Raw genomic sequence first — 13,774 nt, forward strand, 5'->3', positions numbered from 1 at the left:
AATGATCAAAAAGTTTCAGTTTTGCACGTGCAAATTACCACATATTCCAATCAGGTGGATCAGGTGCAAACTATTTAAACAGGCCCAGAGGGCCTCAGAATGTTTCACAGTGGCAGCGCTGTTCGTCATAGCGAGGAAGATAAGGATTCAAGCAGCAGCACAGAGAAGGAGGAGGACACAAGAGCGCATTTTCTGCTTCCTGCTTTGAGCATCACAGGTAACAGGTCACCTCACCAGGAGCAGTTATGCTGCTGAGGCTTAAGGTCTCCTCATTGTCCCCTGCACCCAGTATACTTGTCCCCCATAGTAGCGGTCTGTAACTGTTCTATAGAAGGGGTGATCTGCACCAATCCCCTGGCTACATCAAAACTGCAGTGAGCTATTTCCACCTGTGTGGCCACAGTGCTTCTGGACAATACAGCTGTGGCATTGCTCAGACTTCTTTTGCCTTGGCATAACCATGCAAAAGGCCTGATAGTTTGTGACTTTGTCTGCATTTGGAGGTATGCTCACTCTGCATGGTGTTACAGAGGTCTCTAATGGCTTCTGTCATGTCCCTGAGGCTTTCAGCATTTGCCCTATGACCCTGCACCACTGTGTTGGTCAACTCCGTGATGCTGTCCTTAATGTCCACCATGTTGTTCTTCAGACACACCAGCTGGGTTTGATTGACTGCATGTTTTTTAATTGCAGGTGTTGCACCTTCACCGTGGTGCCCTCCAGCCCTGCAAAGACAGCGGAGCCCTCTACTTTCTTAGCAGCACCGTGTACTCTTGATCTGCATCTCCTGCGATTGGTGTTGTAACCCTGGAAGTGGGACTGGTCACTTTGCGTCTGTGCCTGCTCACCTGGCCTCGATTGTAGCTCTTCCTGGGTGTCTTTACTTTCTACCTCAAACTCTTGTAGTGGAGCCACAGTGTACCTGTTTGTTCTTGGTGCAGGTTTTGTTGGCATTGTGGTGACTGTCTCTTCTTCCCCGGCCTGTCCCTGGGTCTCTTCTGGCTCATCTGTTGCTGTGTCATCGCCCTGTGGTGCAGGGATATCTGTGAACGTAACAGAACTACTTCAGTATTATGTGTTTACAGTTTTGTGCCATTTTTAACTTAAAGGAAAATTGTTTTGACCTACCAAAAGATGGTGCGTTGATTGGTCACTTGCATGTGGTTCATAACTGCACCTATGCTGCTACATATTTATGTTTTTCTGTCTTGTGTGTCTGACTACATCTCCTATGATGCATTGCTGGGTGTTAGCCAAGAAGTGGACTGGAGTAGGATTTTACAAAAATGTTTCTTAACTTACTAAGAGTGCATTATGTGGCAGGTGTATTTTAGCATGCATCCTACCTTGGCTGGTGGTGGGGCGACTAAGCTGTTGATGTCCGTAACACCACTGATAGACTCAGGCTGTTGGGTCGACTCCACCAATTCCTCTAATGGCATAGACGCAGGCTGGGTATATGGTCCTCTGCCAGCCTTCTTGGTGTCCTCAAGCCTGCTTGCCACCTTCTCCTTGGCTGCAAGTCATACCAGCGTAAATCTTCACTGGAGCGTTGTGTGACCCCCTACAGCACTGAGTTTTGCTTGGACGTCCAGCCATATTTTTCCTTTCTCCGACTCTGGGACATGGAGGGATTTATTGCCAAATAATTGTTCATGGGTCTTGACCATTTCCTCAATTAGGACCTCCGATTCTTTCTCACTTAATTTTAATTTTCTCTTTCATCCTACATCCTCCTTTGCCTTCTCCTGTGATGCCATGCCAGGTATTTGTGCCTGCCTCTGCGCTCTGGTTGTGCTCCTGATTGATGTGCTTCTGCTCTTAGTCTCCTACACAGCCTCAGGCACTCAGGATCAGAATGGGAAACCTTACTTCCTAGTTGTGGTGTCATCATGCTGCATTGGAATAGTAGGATTTGCAATTCTTTAATTTGAGAATTTGCTATTTGAGAATTGCAAATAGGGAATCTGTATTTACGAATGCAAATTTTACTGAATCAGTATTTTTTAGTGAATTTTTTGATACATTGCATTTTGCGATTACCAAATAGCGATTCGATAAAATTGCTATTTGGGAACCCCAAAATGATGCTTTGATACATCTGGCCCTGAACCTATTAGAGAAGCTCTGATGGCTGTGCCTCCCCCATGGTAGTGATGCTTGATCTATCAGCAGCAATCTACACTGTAGCACATTCTACCTTGTTGAATAGACTAAGTTATTTTGGCTTCAGGGCACTGTGCTATCATAGATACGATCTTTTTAATTTCAAGGGTCTTCCTTCGTTCATTTTCATCTTCGCCCAAACCTTTGGTTTGTGGGGTGCCACAGGGTTCTGCTCTAAGTCCGCTGCTTTTCAACCTTTACTTAGCCACCCTTACTGAGACCTAGGCAGTAAAGGCTGTTTCATATGCAGATGGCACGCAACCTGTGTTTTAGTTTGGAGAACATTCAGAAGCAGCTTTTGTCAATTTCAAAGAGTGTTTAAAAGATATATTAAAATGGATGGACACCAACTTTTTGAAACAGAACGCCAACAAAACTGAGGTGTTCTTTATAAGTCAGATGGCTACCCCTCCATCTAGTCTTGGGTGGCCCTCTGAATTGAATCCTTCACCGACACCGGTTACTTCAGCTAGAAATTTAGGGATTATGTTTGACTCTGACCTCTCCTCCGCCTCCCAAATTCGGCAGATTCCATCGTCCTGCTTTTTGAAGTTAAGATCTGTCAAAAATCTATTATGTTTTCTTCCAAAAGAGACCTGAAAGATCATAATCCGTTGGTGACATAGCATTTTGATTACGCTAACAGTTTATATCTGGGTCTACCAGCTTTCTTGACTCATAGACTCCAAATGAAACAGAATGTGGCATCCAGGCTGATTTGACGGGCCCCTTGGCTTCCTGTTGCCAAGAGGGATGAGTTTAAAGCCCTGACATTGGCATTCAGAGCCAATAGGGGCAAAGGTCCACAATATCTTAGGAATAGGCTTAGCCTGTACCATCAGTAGAGGGCCTTGAGATCTAACCACCTGCGACTCATGCGCATCCCAAGGTTTGCTAAGGTTCGTCGAGGCAGCAGGTCTTTCTCTGTATTGACGGTCAAGCTTTGGAACACCATGCCTATCTATGTTTGCATGGTCGAGTCAGAACACTGTTTTAGGAAAGATTTAAAAACCTTGCTCTTCAATCAAGTTTAGATAATGGCCGATCCTGTTCTTCAGTCTTGCTTTGAGCGCCAGGACTCCTTTGCTGAGGCAGCCGCATGCTGTACAAATGACTTTGATTGAACTATCTTGATTAATAATACAACTGAACATCTTCCTGTAGCCATGGCATTAAGAATTATGTGGAATGTGATAGATTTGATGAATGAGAGTGCAAAATATGGTAATGGCATTCTTAAAAAACCGGAATGTGAATGAAAAAACTTTGTAATATGATTATGAGGCTATCGTCTGCACATTTTGCATCGGTGGATATCAATCTTTCCAAATGTCAGATCTGCACCAGGCAGATTTTGAAAGCAGTTTTAAAACCAGTTCATTAAGGTGCGCCTCGTTGAACAGTGACGAGGAACCTCTCTTCCTCTGCATACTGACTGCCAAAATCCCTCTTCTCTCTCCCTTACTATTGTACACCACATTAAATTATTTCATCCCCCTAACACGAGTATATGTGGCATTCTTGCTATGTGAAGCTGCCCATTGCTCTTCCATTAGGTTTGTACATTTTATTAAAAATACACGTGTTAAAGCTTTTTTGTAAATGCACAATTTAGGGTGACAGATTTGTTTTGAATACTAATGATTTTTATAATGAATATAGTCCTGACCAAGAATTAGTAATGCGCTTCAAACTATTTTGTTTTTAAGGTTTCAAAGTGCCTTTATTGAAGTTCAGTTATGCCACATAATTATTTTAAATGGATGCTGTTTATGGTGTTCTGTTCATTGTGCTCCTGCTCATTTACCCTTCCAATTAATGTCTCGCTGAGTGTCTTCTCTCTATCCACAGTTTTTTCGAAGCACAGGACTCTGTGACGTAATTGCTTATTTTCCTTAGAGAGTATGTATTGTGAATGAAACTTTGTTTGAAAATGTTTCATATTGAGTTGTACACCTCCTGACTGTGTTATTGCTGTGGAAGCTAATGATAGATTTCCTTTGCCTAAGAAATGGGTTAGTGCTATAATAATTCATATGATAGTGATTCTGATTTGCCCAATATTTGTTATCACTAGTCGTGCCATGTGGAATTTGCAGTTTACTCTTATTGCCTATGTGTAAAATGTGTATGAAACTCGTTCTTTTTTAGGGTTAGCCATAGGGTCTCATTACAAGGTTGGTGGTGTGGGAGAGGGAGTGCCGTGCTCCCGCACAGACAAACCCCTAGTTGAACCGTCCGCCAGAACAGAAGTTTTCTCCTGTCTGGCGGGCGGTTCTTTGGCGTTCCCACCGTGGTGCCACCGCAATGGGAACATCAAAATCAGTACCTGCACCGCATGAACTGCTGCAGTCCATGCGGTGCAGGTACTGGGGTGCATGCACAAAGTGTGGCACAACGTGGGCCCCTCTGCATGTACCCCATGGTCCTGAGGCTCAAGGGGGGCCTTTGTTTCCTCTCCGCCATGATTTTCATGGTGGACTCACCACCATGGAAAACATGGCGGAGAGGAAACTTGTAATATGCGTGGCAGGACCACGGCTGTCCCATAAAGCATATTGCATACTCAAAACGGCTGCACCACTGCCAAGGATCTCTGATTCCTGGCAGTTGTAGTGGTCCCAGGGTTGCCCGACCTCCCTGATCATAATAGGGTGGTTGGAAGACTGCCCCCACCATGCCTCCATGAGTTTGGCGGTCCTTTGACCTCCAGACTCAAAATTAGGCCCATAGACTTTTTGTTTTGTTCACAGAACTCTGTCACAGAACTCAGTCCAATTATTGTGAGGCTTTCCTTTTTTCTACTAGAGATGCTGTCAGTGTTCCTTGTGAATTTAAGAGAGATTTGTTTTATTACTTTTTGCGGCTTATAGGACTGGGAATTATTCAGATTTCTTACTATGCATTTTGTATGTGAGCCTTCATTGCATCAAACATTTTAACTTTCCCTTGGACTAGAACTCAGGGTCAGATTTAGATCTTAGCGATCTTACCGCGGTCCTGCCATGATGGCATTCCCTAGCACTTTGCCAAGTCTACGGTCTTTTACCCACCGCATTTAGATGCATGCAGGCTGACTTGCTATCCATGTTGACGGAATGTGTCCCGCTGCGGTAGCTACATACAGCTGCTGAGGCGGCGGACTCCAATACTAGTGAATACTACTCCATCACGGTCAGGGCGGCGGGTCCCGTCAAGCAGATTTAGATGTCACAGTTGTGCTGGCAGTCTCCTATCGGCAGTTCCCAGATGGAATGTTTCAGTGGCGGTACAAGCTCAACAATGCACCATCATTGTGGCTATTGTGTTGTAAGTAGAACACACCTGATGTCCATTTGCCACATGGAAACATCTGAAAACCACACTATAAAACACACCCCATTTCAGACCATGATCCTTTGCCATTCGACTGCACCATGACACTTCCCAGCAGAGCTGTACCCAGTTTAGTCAGGTTTTTTTTGTTTCTTTCCACTGTCACTTGTCCCTTCCTTTTGTTTTCATTTTTCACCTTGTGGTCAATTTGTTAATTTGATATTACTTTGTTGCACAATGCCAGACCACAAAAATCCCCGGTTTACTGAGGGTGAGTTGTTGATCACAGTGGATGAAATCATAAGTGTGAATGCTGTAGCTAACAACCTACACACACAGGAGGAAATTAGGAAGAGGTGGGACGACCTGTGGGGGAGGGTGAGTTCCCTGGCCTCCAAATGTCACATCGAGGCCCAGGTACTGGTGGTGGTTCTCCTAGACCCCCCTACAACTCATGTTGTAGGAAGAGAAGGTCTTGCAGGTCCTACATCCTGAAGGCTTCGCAGGAATACCTGGTGGAGTGGAGACTGGTAAGTTACACTTTAGGCTTTCTTACTAAACCTCAATGTCCTGTTTGCTTTGCAGCTAGCTTCTGCCAATGTGTGCTACACGTTGTTTCATACCATATAAACCTCAAACTATCACTTTCAGATAATTTCGATTGTTTACATGAATATATTGTATTGCATCTAAGATTGCAGGTGTAATTCTCCATTACATGTCACATAATGGTATGGTGCCTCCAAGTGTTACCACACCAAATAAACCATTAGCCATTTGTGTGTCAAATCGTAAATTTCTGGCTCATTTCCACTGCATATTTTCCACAGGTATGTTGCAGTAACCATTTTGCAACCGTTTGTAAGTTGTCTTTGAAATTACTACAACTACCATGATGCCCTGTTTCTGTATCTCAAAAGAATATTGCTTTTTCATGTTGCTTATTCTCTCTTGTCTAACATATTTCAACTTATGGTAAAGTGCCACGTAGTGATCAATCCCTATTCCATACTCTCTACTGAGCATGGTTTGTGTTGTTTTCTGAATGTTGTCCTGTTCTTCTCAAACAATTGAATTGATGTCATGAGGTTCACAAAGAAAATTGTAAAGTATGATAATTACTATGCTGAATATCATTTGTACTTGCAAAAATTGACCCTGCACTGTTCACATGATTACTGATGTCAAACATTCATCCAAGTTGTGGAAATGTCTGTTTTGAATTCAGCTAGGCCTTGGAATTGTCTATTGCACCTTTCACCTCTCCACTGTGTTGGCCTGAATGGTTGGGAGATGTTACGTATACTTTCTAATCATTTCATGAACAATTCAGGACATCTTATACCTGCTTATTTGAAGTTGTACTGATTGTAATTGCCACAAGTTAGGGTAATGTGTTTAATACCACTGAAAGCTATCATCACAATAATCTCTACCTATTTTGTCTTCTAGATATCTACACAGTTTGTCCCACAAGATTTGATTGTACAATGCACACTTTTACTAATAAAAATGTTCTCAATTTCTCAATAGGTCCAACTGGCAGAGCACGTGGCAAGGAATCTTCCACTGAAGAGACCTCCACTCCTGCTCAGAGTCAAACAGTCAGTGAGGACAACCCTTCTGGCAATCTGGAGGATGATGAGGAGCCTGGTACATCTGATCAGTCTGGGCAGAACGCTCAAGTGACACTCACTGTACCCACAATGACACCTCCCACCTCAGCTATAACACCTCAGCAAACCGAAGACTCCACTTCCTGTGTTCCTAATACTGTGACACTGATTGTGTGCCCCTCAATCCTGGGTGATGGTGAGACCACTGTACCACCAGCTCCAGCTCACCCAGAAACCAGCTGGATGGGGGACCTTGGTCCAAGGTCACAGGGTAGTGGGGTTATAGGTAGTGGGAGGATGTTGGTGGGCCCGAATAGTAAGGAAACTGAGGTCACTGTTACCCAGACCATCATCAACCAAGTCTTAGGAGCCTATCAACAGTCCCAAGACATGATGGGCCAGGTACTCAGCGAGCTCCGGGAGATGAAGCAGTCACAGAGGGAACTCAATTATTAGCTGGAGGCTGACAACTCCAATGTGGGCTCCCTGACTGGGGTGCTGCAGGATATTTACACCTATATGCGCAGGGCTTTCCCAGCACAATCTACCCCTGCCTGTGGTCCAACAACATCTGGCCCATCTACATATGCCACAGGAAGGGAGGCCCTGCCACAGGAAGAACCACCTGCAGACACCCCAGGTCCTGCATCTGTGGGTCCCCTCCTCACCCACAGGAGGAGACGTCCACCTACATTACCAGGAGGTAAGGATGTTAAGACTTCTGACACCATCAGCAAGAAACGCCGATCCTAATTCCTGAATGTGTGCTTAAAATTCTCTGTGTGGAATATGTCTGGACACATTTGCCTTTCTGATGCCAGTTGTATTTTGGACTTTAAATTTCAAACGAATTTTAGCTCTCCAACTATGGTTTTATCCACCATGACTGGCTTCTTCACTTTTTAGTCTGATATCTCATTTTCACCCACTTTTATTTCTTCACGTTTAGTTAATTAATTAATCACTATTCAAAAACTCACAGACTGATGTGGTATTTCTCAACTCTATCAATGCATTTGTCTTGTTCCATCATAACTTTACAACAACACAAATCAAAGGAGTGAGTAAACATTGGTAATCTGCATGTATGTAATGTATTTCTCAAGTTCCCAACCATGACTCCCAAATAATTAATACCATTACACCATCTACTCCTCTGTTGATCCCATTTGACCAAAAAGTGTCTGTCAATATTTATAATAACATAAAATCCATACTTGTCACTGATACTCAGTGACAGTTTTGACATTTACAGTTCCAAACCTTACTAACTTGGAAGAAGGGAATATATTCTAAACAGTCAGGTTGAAAAGGCAAATAATTATTCAGTCATGTCATCTGATGGAGCCAGATCTTCTGGCTCACACAAGGAATCCCACATCAATAGCACCAATAGACAAAAACATGGCAGTACTACATTTTGTAGACATGAGATCATTCCAATTCACTGTTCCAGCGTCTGGTGGAATGTCACAACCAAATTTCAGTGGTGTGCCACAAGAAGTATGCCCTACAATGATGACACACAATAACAGCTACATGCACATTACACACAATGAGGATGTGAAGGGAGATTGCCATGATGATTTGACTCCACTACCACATGTGTTTTGAGGAAATGATGACACATATATAGCTTTAGCGCCAATACATGACAGACAACAAGTCTAATCTTCCATTCAATCACAGTGCGAGTTGCCTCAGTACAGGATTTGTACACCCAAAGTCTGTATTTGTCTTTCCCAGGATCAACCCAGCTTCCCTTTTTATTTGGAAACACCATTTACCTGCCAATTTCACAACTCTGAAATGTGCAAATGAAGATGGCACAGTGAAACAGATCAAAAAATAAATATTACCAATCACACAGACCATAATGGGCATATTACAAAGTCACCTTTTGGAGGACACAGTTTTACAAAACAATCAGAGATAAACAATGTATCTGACCCCATTAATCAATGTGTCCAAACTTTGATAAACACCTTTGGCCTGATTTTCCATTAACTTACCCTTCCCAACAAAGTACCACCACATATTTTTTCTCATCACCACTAGGGGTGGGCGACTAACTCCGCTCCGTTGGTGGAGTTCACTGAGTTTTGCAGCTCCGCTCTCCGTTTGCCAAAAACTCCGCTACCCGCTGCATAGTGGAATCTGCCAGACCCTTCCCTATTTTGCCTGACCCCATCATGGTATCTCCTTGGAACAGGCTCAGCCTTCACTCAGTTTGACATGTGCAGTTCTTGCCATCCTTGCCATCAATGGTTAGCTGCACTTCCCACGTGGCATGAATCTGAGCAAGAGATCCAATGAGTTGGAGGTGGCGAGAAGAGTGGGAAAGGAGCTAGCCTTTAGGCCGCACCCACTCCCTAAGCTGCCAAGACTCAACATTGACCACCCAGCAAAACCCGCCAAAATCTAGAGGAGCACTGAGGGCCTGGGGCATCGTCCTTCCATCAGGGAGGAAATGAACTCCGCAGACAGGGAGAAGTGGGTGGAAACTCCAAGCAGCTGGGTTCCTGCTGCTCGGGGCGACTCCAGTGGTGTGGCATGGGAGTGATGAGACAGTGAGCCCGGCATGAGCACAGAGGGCCTGCTCCAGGAGCCCCCACTTGACACTGCAGGTTGAGGAGCTCCCTGTTAGATTTGCAGTTGATGAAGAGACAATATTATAGTTTGGGGTAGCCAAACTACATGTAAATTGTATTTATATAGAACTAAGTTACTACCCATGACAAGGCATTGAATCACTTATGCATGTGCTGTGTTTGTCTCAGTAGATGAAATAGGAAGACACAAGTTTTGCTCAGTAGTTGACCTGAAGGTCTCTCACAGTGACATGCAGACTACAACCAGTACATCATGCAGCTTGTTTCATCTTTCATTGTTCGCTGTCAAGGAAGCAAAAGACAAACAATTGATGGACGGAATGCAGAACAAATCAAAACATTCACCCCCAGTCAAGAGATCTGGGTTAAATCCATAATGCTTTTGCTCACCGTGCCAACCCAGTTTAGACCTGGCCATATGCAAATCAGTCTTGACCCAGTGCCACATTAGAACTGTCCAGTCCGAACTGCCAAGCCAGGTCCACCTTGGACTGAAAACAAACAACCTAGGACCAGTTTTGGGGTTTCACCCCTCATCAGCCAGGATAGCTTGAGTCCAGTGGCACAGTGAGCCCGGGACCCACGTCTGGCATCACCCAGCGCAATTAGGGCGATGAAGGAAAAGTCCCACATACCCGCGCAGGGATTTTGAAATAAAGGCTGCACTGCCATGTCATCACTCTTATTGCTGTTTTTTTGTGTGAACACAAAGCTAAGGATGTAATCGTACAAAAAGTTCTCATTATCAGTGCACGGCAATAGGTTTACCTATGGTGCCTATGTATTTTATGGCCTTTTTTGGGATTCTTGAATAAATTGGCCATTCGAACATCAGACAACCATAACAACCGTGGCTGAACACCCTGTGATGCCAGGCTGTTCAGGAAGTGTCTATATTCACGCTGGTGCATGCCAGGCGGAGGGCTATGCGATGGCTCAGTGTGCCTCCATCTTTCTTCTCAGAGTGGGCACTGCCGAAAAGAAGGCATCACAATCTGTGCGAGTGACGGCGTCACAGGAAACGATGAGACATGAAATGAAATGCAAGCTGGTTAAATAATTTCTCGGATTTCTTAGACTTTAAAAAAAATGCAAATGTGCATTATGCTCTGAAGGGTTTGACCTAGGCCGGAATCGATGCAAGTTAGCATAGAGACAAATCAGGGATTAGTATCATGGTGTTACTAATTCTGCCCCAGGCCATTTATCCTTTACATGGCAAACAGCTGTCGGAAAAGCATCACCTTTCCTTACGGGCAAATCCAGCAGCAATGTTTTTTGGTTATACCTGAATGGAACCCTGGTTAAAATATTATGCAGGGTTTGGCAAGAACAAATTAAAATAGTGCAGTATTTCCCATCACTCTTTATGTTTTACGGTCTCCTTTCTTCAAAAAGTGACAACAGGGATCATATGTCTTTTAACTAAAAGTAAAAAAAGTTCTGTGCCTAATGTGCAGTGTCGAAAATAAAGGCTTCTTGAACAGGCACAACTGACACAGACAGCATATTTACGGCGGAGCAGAACTCCATGGAATCTCACTTTGTTTTCAGTTAACTCAGCGAGTTCCCTCCACTCCTAATCACCATATTGATAGTTGGTGAAATGGTGAAAGAGATAACATGTAAAGATACACTTACACTCATTAAAAAAAGTTGTCAGTGACATCTTGACGTAAGTCAGCTCCTTCCTCTTCTCCACTATCATCTTCATTTGGCATATGAGGTTCCTCACTCAGTGACTCTTCATGGTCTCCATCCACTGAAATGTAAGGGATGTTCCGTCGCAGGGCGATGTTTTGGAGCATGCAGCAGGACACAGTGATTGGACACATGCAATCGGGTGAGTAGAAGAGGGCGCCACCAGTTGTGTCTAGACAACGAAGTCTGGCCTTTAGGTGCCAGAAAGCCTTTTCCACTGGTCCCCATGTTCTTCGATGGGTCTCATTGAAGCGGACTTCCCCTGGCTTTTTGGATTGCTCAGCGATTCCAACAACCATGGTCATTCGGGATAAGCTGAGTCTCCTAGATGGAAGACATAAAAAGGGCCAAAATAATGTAACACAATTCCAGATTATGCACCTAGAAATACCCCACGTAATATAATGAAAGTTTGTACTGACCAACAAGCCAGGCCCTCTCAGGTCCAAGTGGAGACATTTGTAGGGGTATGGGGCTGTTCCGTAGTATAAAGGAATCATGGGCAGAGCCGGAGAAATGTGCACAGATGCTACAACTTGCATGTTGATTGAATGGAAGTGTTTCCAATTCCGGTAGACCTGTTTTCTGGTGTGTGGTCACATGAGGCAATTTGTGCGCCATCCATTGCTCCAACCTTATATGGTAGGCTACCCAAACCACAAAAGTTCCCCTTCACATTAGCTAATTCATGTTGCCTTGGAAACTGGATGAAGCTGTGATGTGTCTCACCACTGAAGATAGAAAGTAGCACACCACTGAAAGTTAGTTGTGACATACCACCACAAAATGAAGTACTGCCATGAGTTTGACAATTGGTGTAATAGATGTGAGATTTATGTTGTGAGGCTGAAGATCAGGCTCCCAATGATGACATAAATCCAGTACAGTTTGCCTATTTTTCCTGAACTTCTTAATTATATACCTTTCTTCCATGGTGGCAAGGTCTGGAAATGGGAGGTACACCTGAGGCTGCCATCACCTCACTCTCCCAGGGTTCATATGTTTGCATTGGAGAAACATTTGAACTTTTATTACATTTTCAACAGCAACATATTTGATAATAACCATTGAAGTCATGTACTCCTACAAAATATATATGGTTTACGTACATATTTTAATCTTACATTTGCTTTTTGTCCTTTATTCTTCACAAATTATATTTATTGCTTAAAATAGTTGAGAAATGTTAAAAATATGTAAATAATACATTGTGAATGTATTTACTTATTTTAAAATAAAATAGTTCATCACAAAATGCTCTCAATGGAGATATAAGCACCACTGTGCTAATTTCGCTTTTAAGCACTCTAACGCACCATATATATTTGTTTTTTTTAAAAAAAAGAATGAGAGTCCATCAAAGTTTGTATATGTGAACAAACTCGGCCCCAATTTGAGTTGTGGTGACGCATTTAACAGTTCCAAACACATTATTTTGAATTTCTGAAATATCAGCTACCTGACCTCGCAGATAGGACTTTTGGAATTAGATGGGCGTGTCAGTTGTTAACCGCGTAGTGGGGCGGTGAACTCTATGACTGGCACAGTCATGGGCTAACATTGTTTAAAGTAACGTGCGTACACTGATGGCTGTGTCCATCTTCGCTGCCAATTGCGTAAGTCGTGTTCATGTACGCGGTGGTTGGAAAAAAAGTCACTTGCCTCCTAACACTACTGTCATCAAGACCTCTTCCACTTTTGCTGATGTTTTTCACCTCTGAGAGCAACGTTCCAGGGCGAGCAGGTAATAGGGCCTCGCTAACACAGGAGGTCCTCTCCCTGTATAGCCAGCTCCATGGCTCACCAGAGGAACAGATATATATTTGAAATGTATATGGAAATCTGTCTTTTTTTTTTAATTTAAACCGGCCACAATGTCAGTTTGAGTTCCCTGAGTAAAGTGTGGTTAGTGATGTGAACTGTCATATATATTGTTCCTTACAGAGGACAATGATGGTGGGGATTTCTAAGCACTTTACCGTGGTAAAAAAAAAAAACACAACTTTAGGATGTGCTGAATGTTTAAAGCCTTAGAGTGTAATTACTGTGTACTGAGAGATATACATGTATGTATGTGTTTGATTGACATGTGCTACGTTCTAAACTCACATCATGGCAACTTGAGAAGACATTATAGACTCTTTACAACTGTACATAAAAATGTTTTCCGTACAAATAAAATAGAAATGATGTTAGCTATGTGAATCGTCCAATAACTCACTCAGCTTATATTTGGCCTTTCTAACAGTTCTATTGGAGCTACCAGCAGCGGTCACTGGGGAGGGTGGGGGGATACACGTGATGGGTGGTTGGGGCTAGAGGGCCCTTTGCAGAATGGATTGTGCCTGGAGGCCACAGGAGTGT

The sequence above is a fragment of the Triturus cristatus genome, chromosome 6 (genome assembly GCF_964204655.1).
Source record: "Triturus cristatus chromosome 6, aTriCri1.1, whole genome shotgun sequence".
In the NCBI taxonomy this organism is placed as follows: domain Eukaryota; kingdom Metazoa; phylum Chordata; class Amphibia; order Caudata; family Salamandridae; genus Triturus; species Triturus cristatus.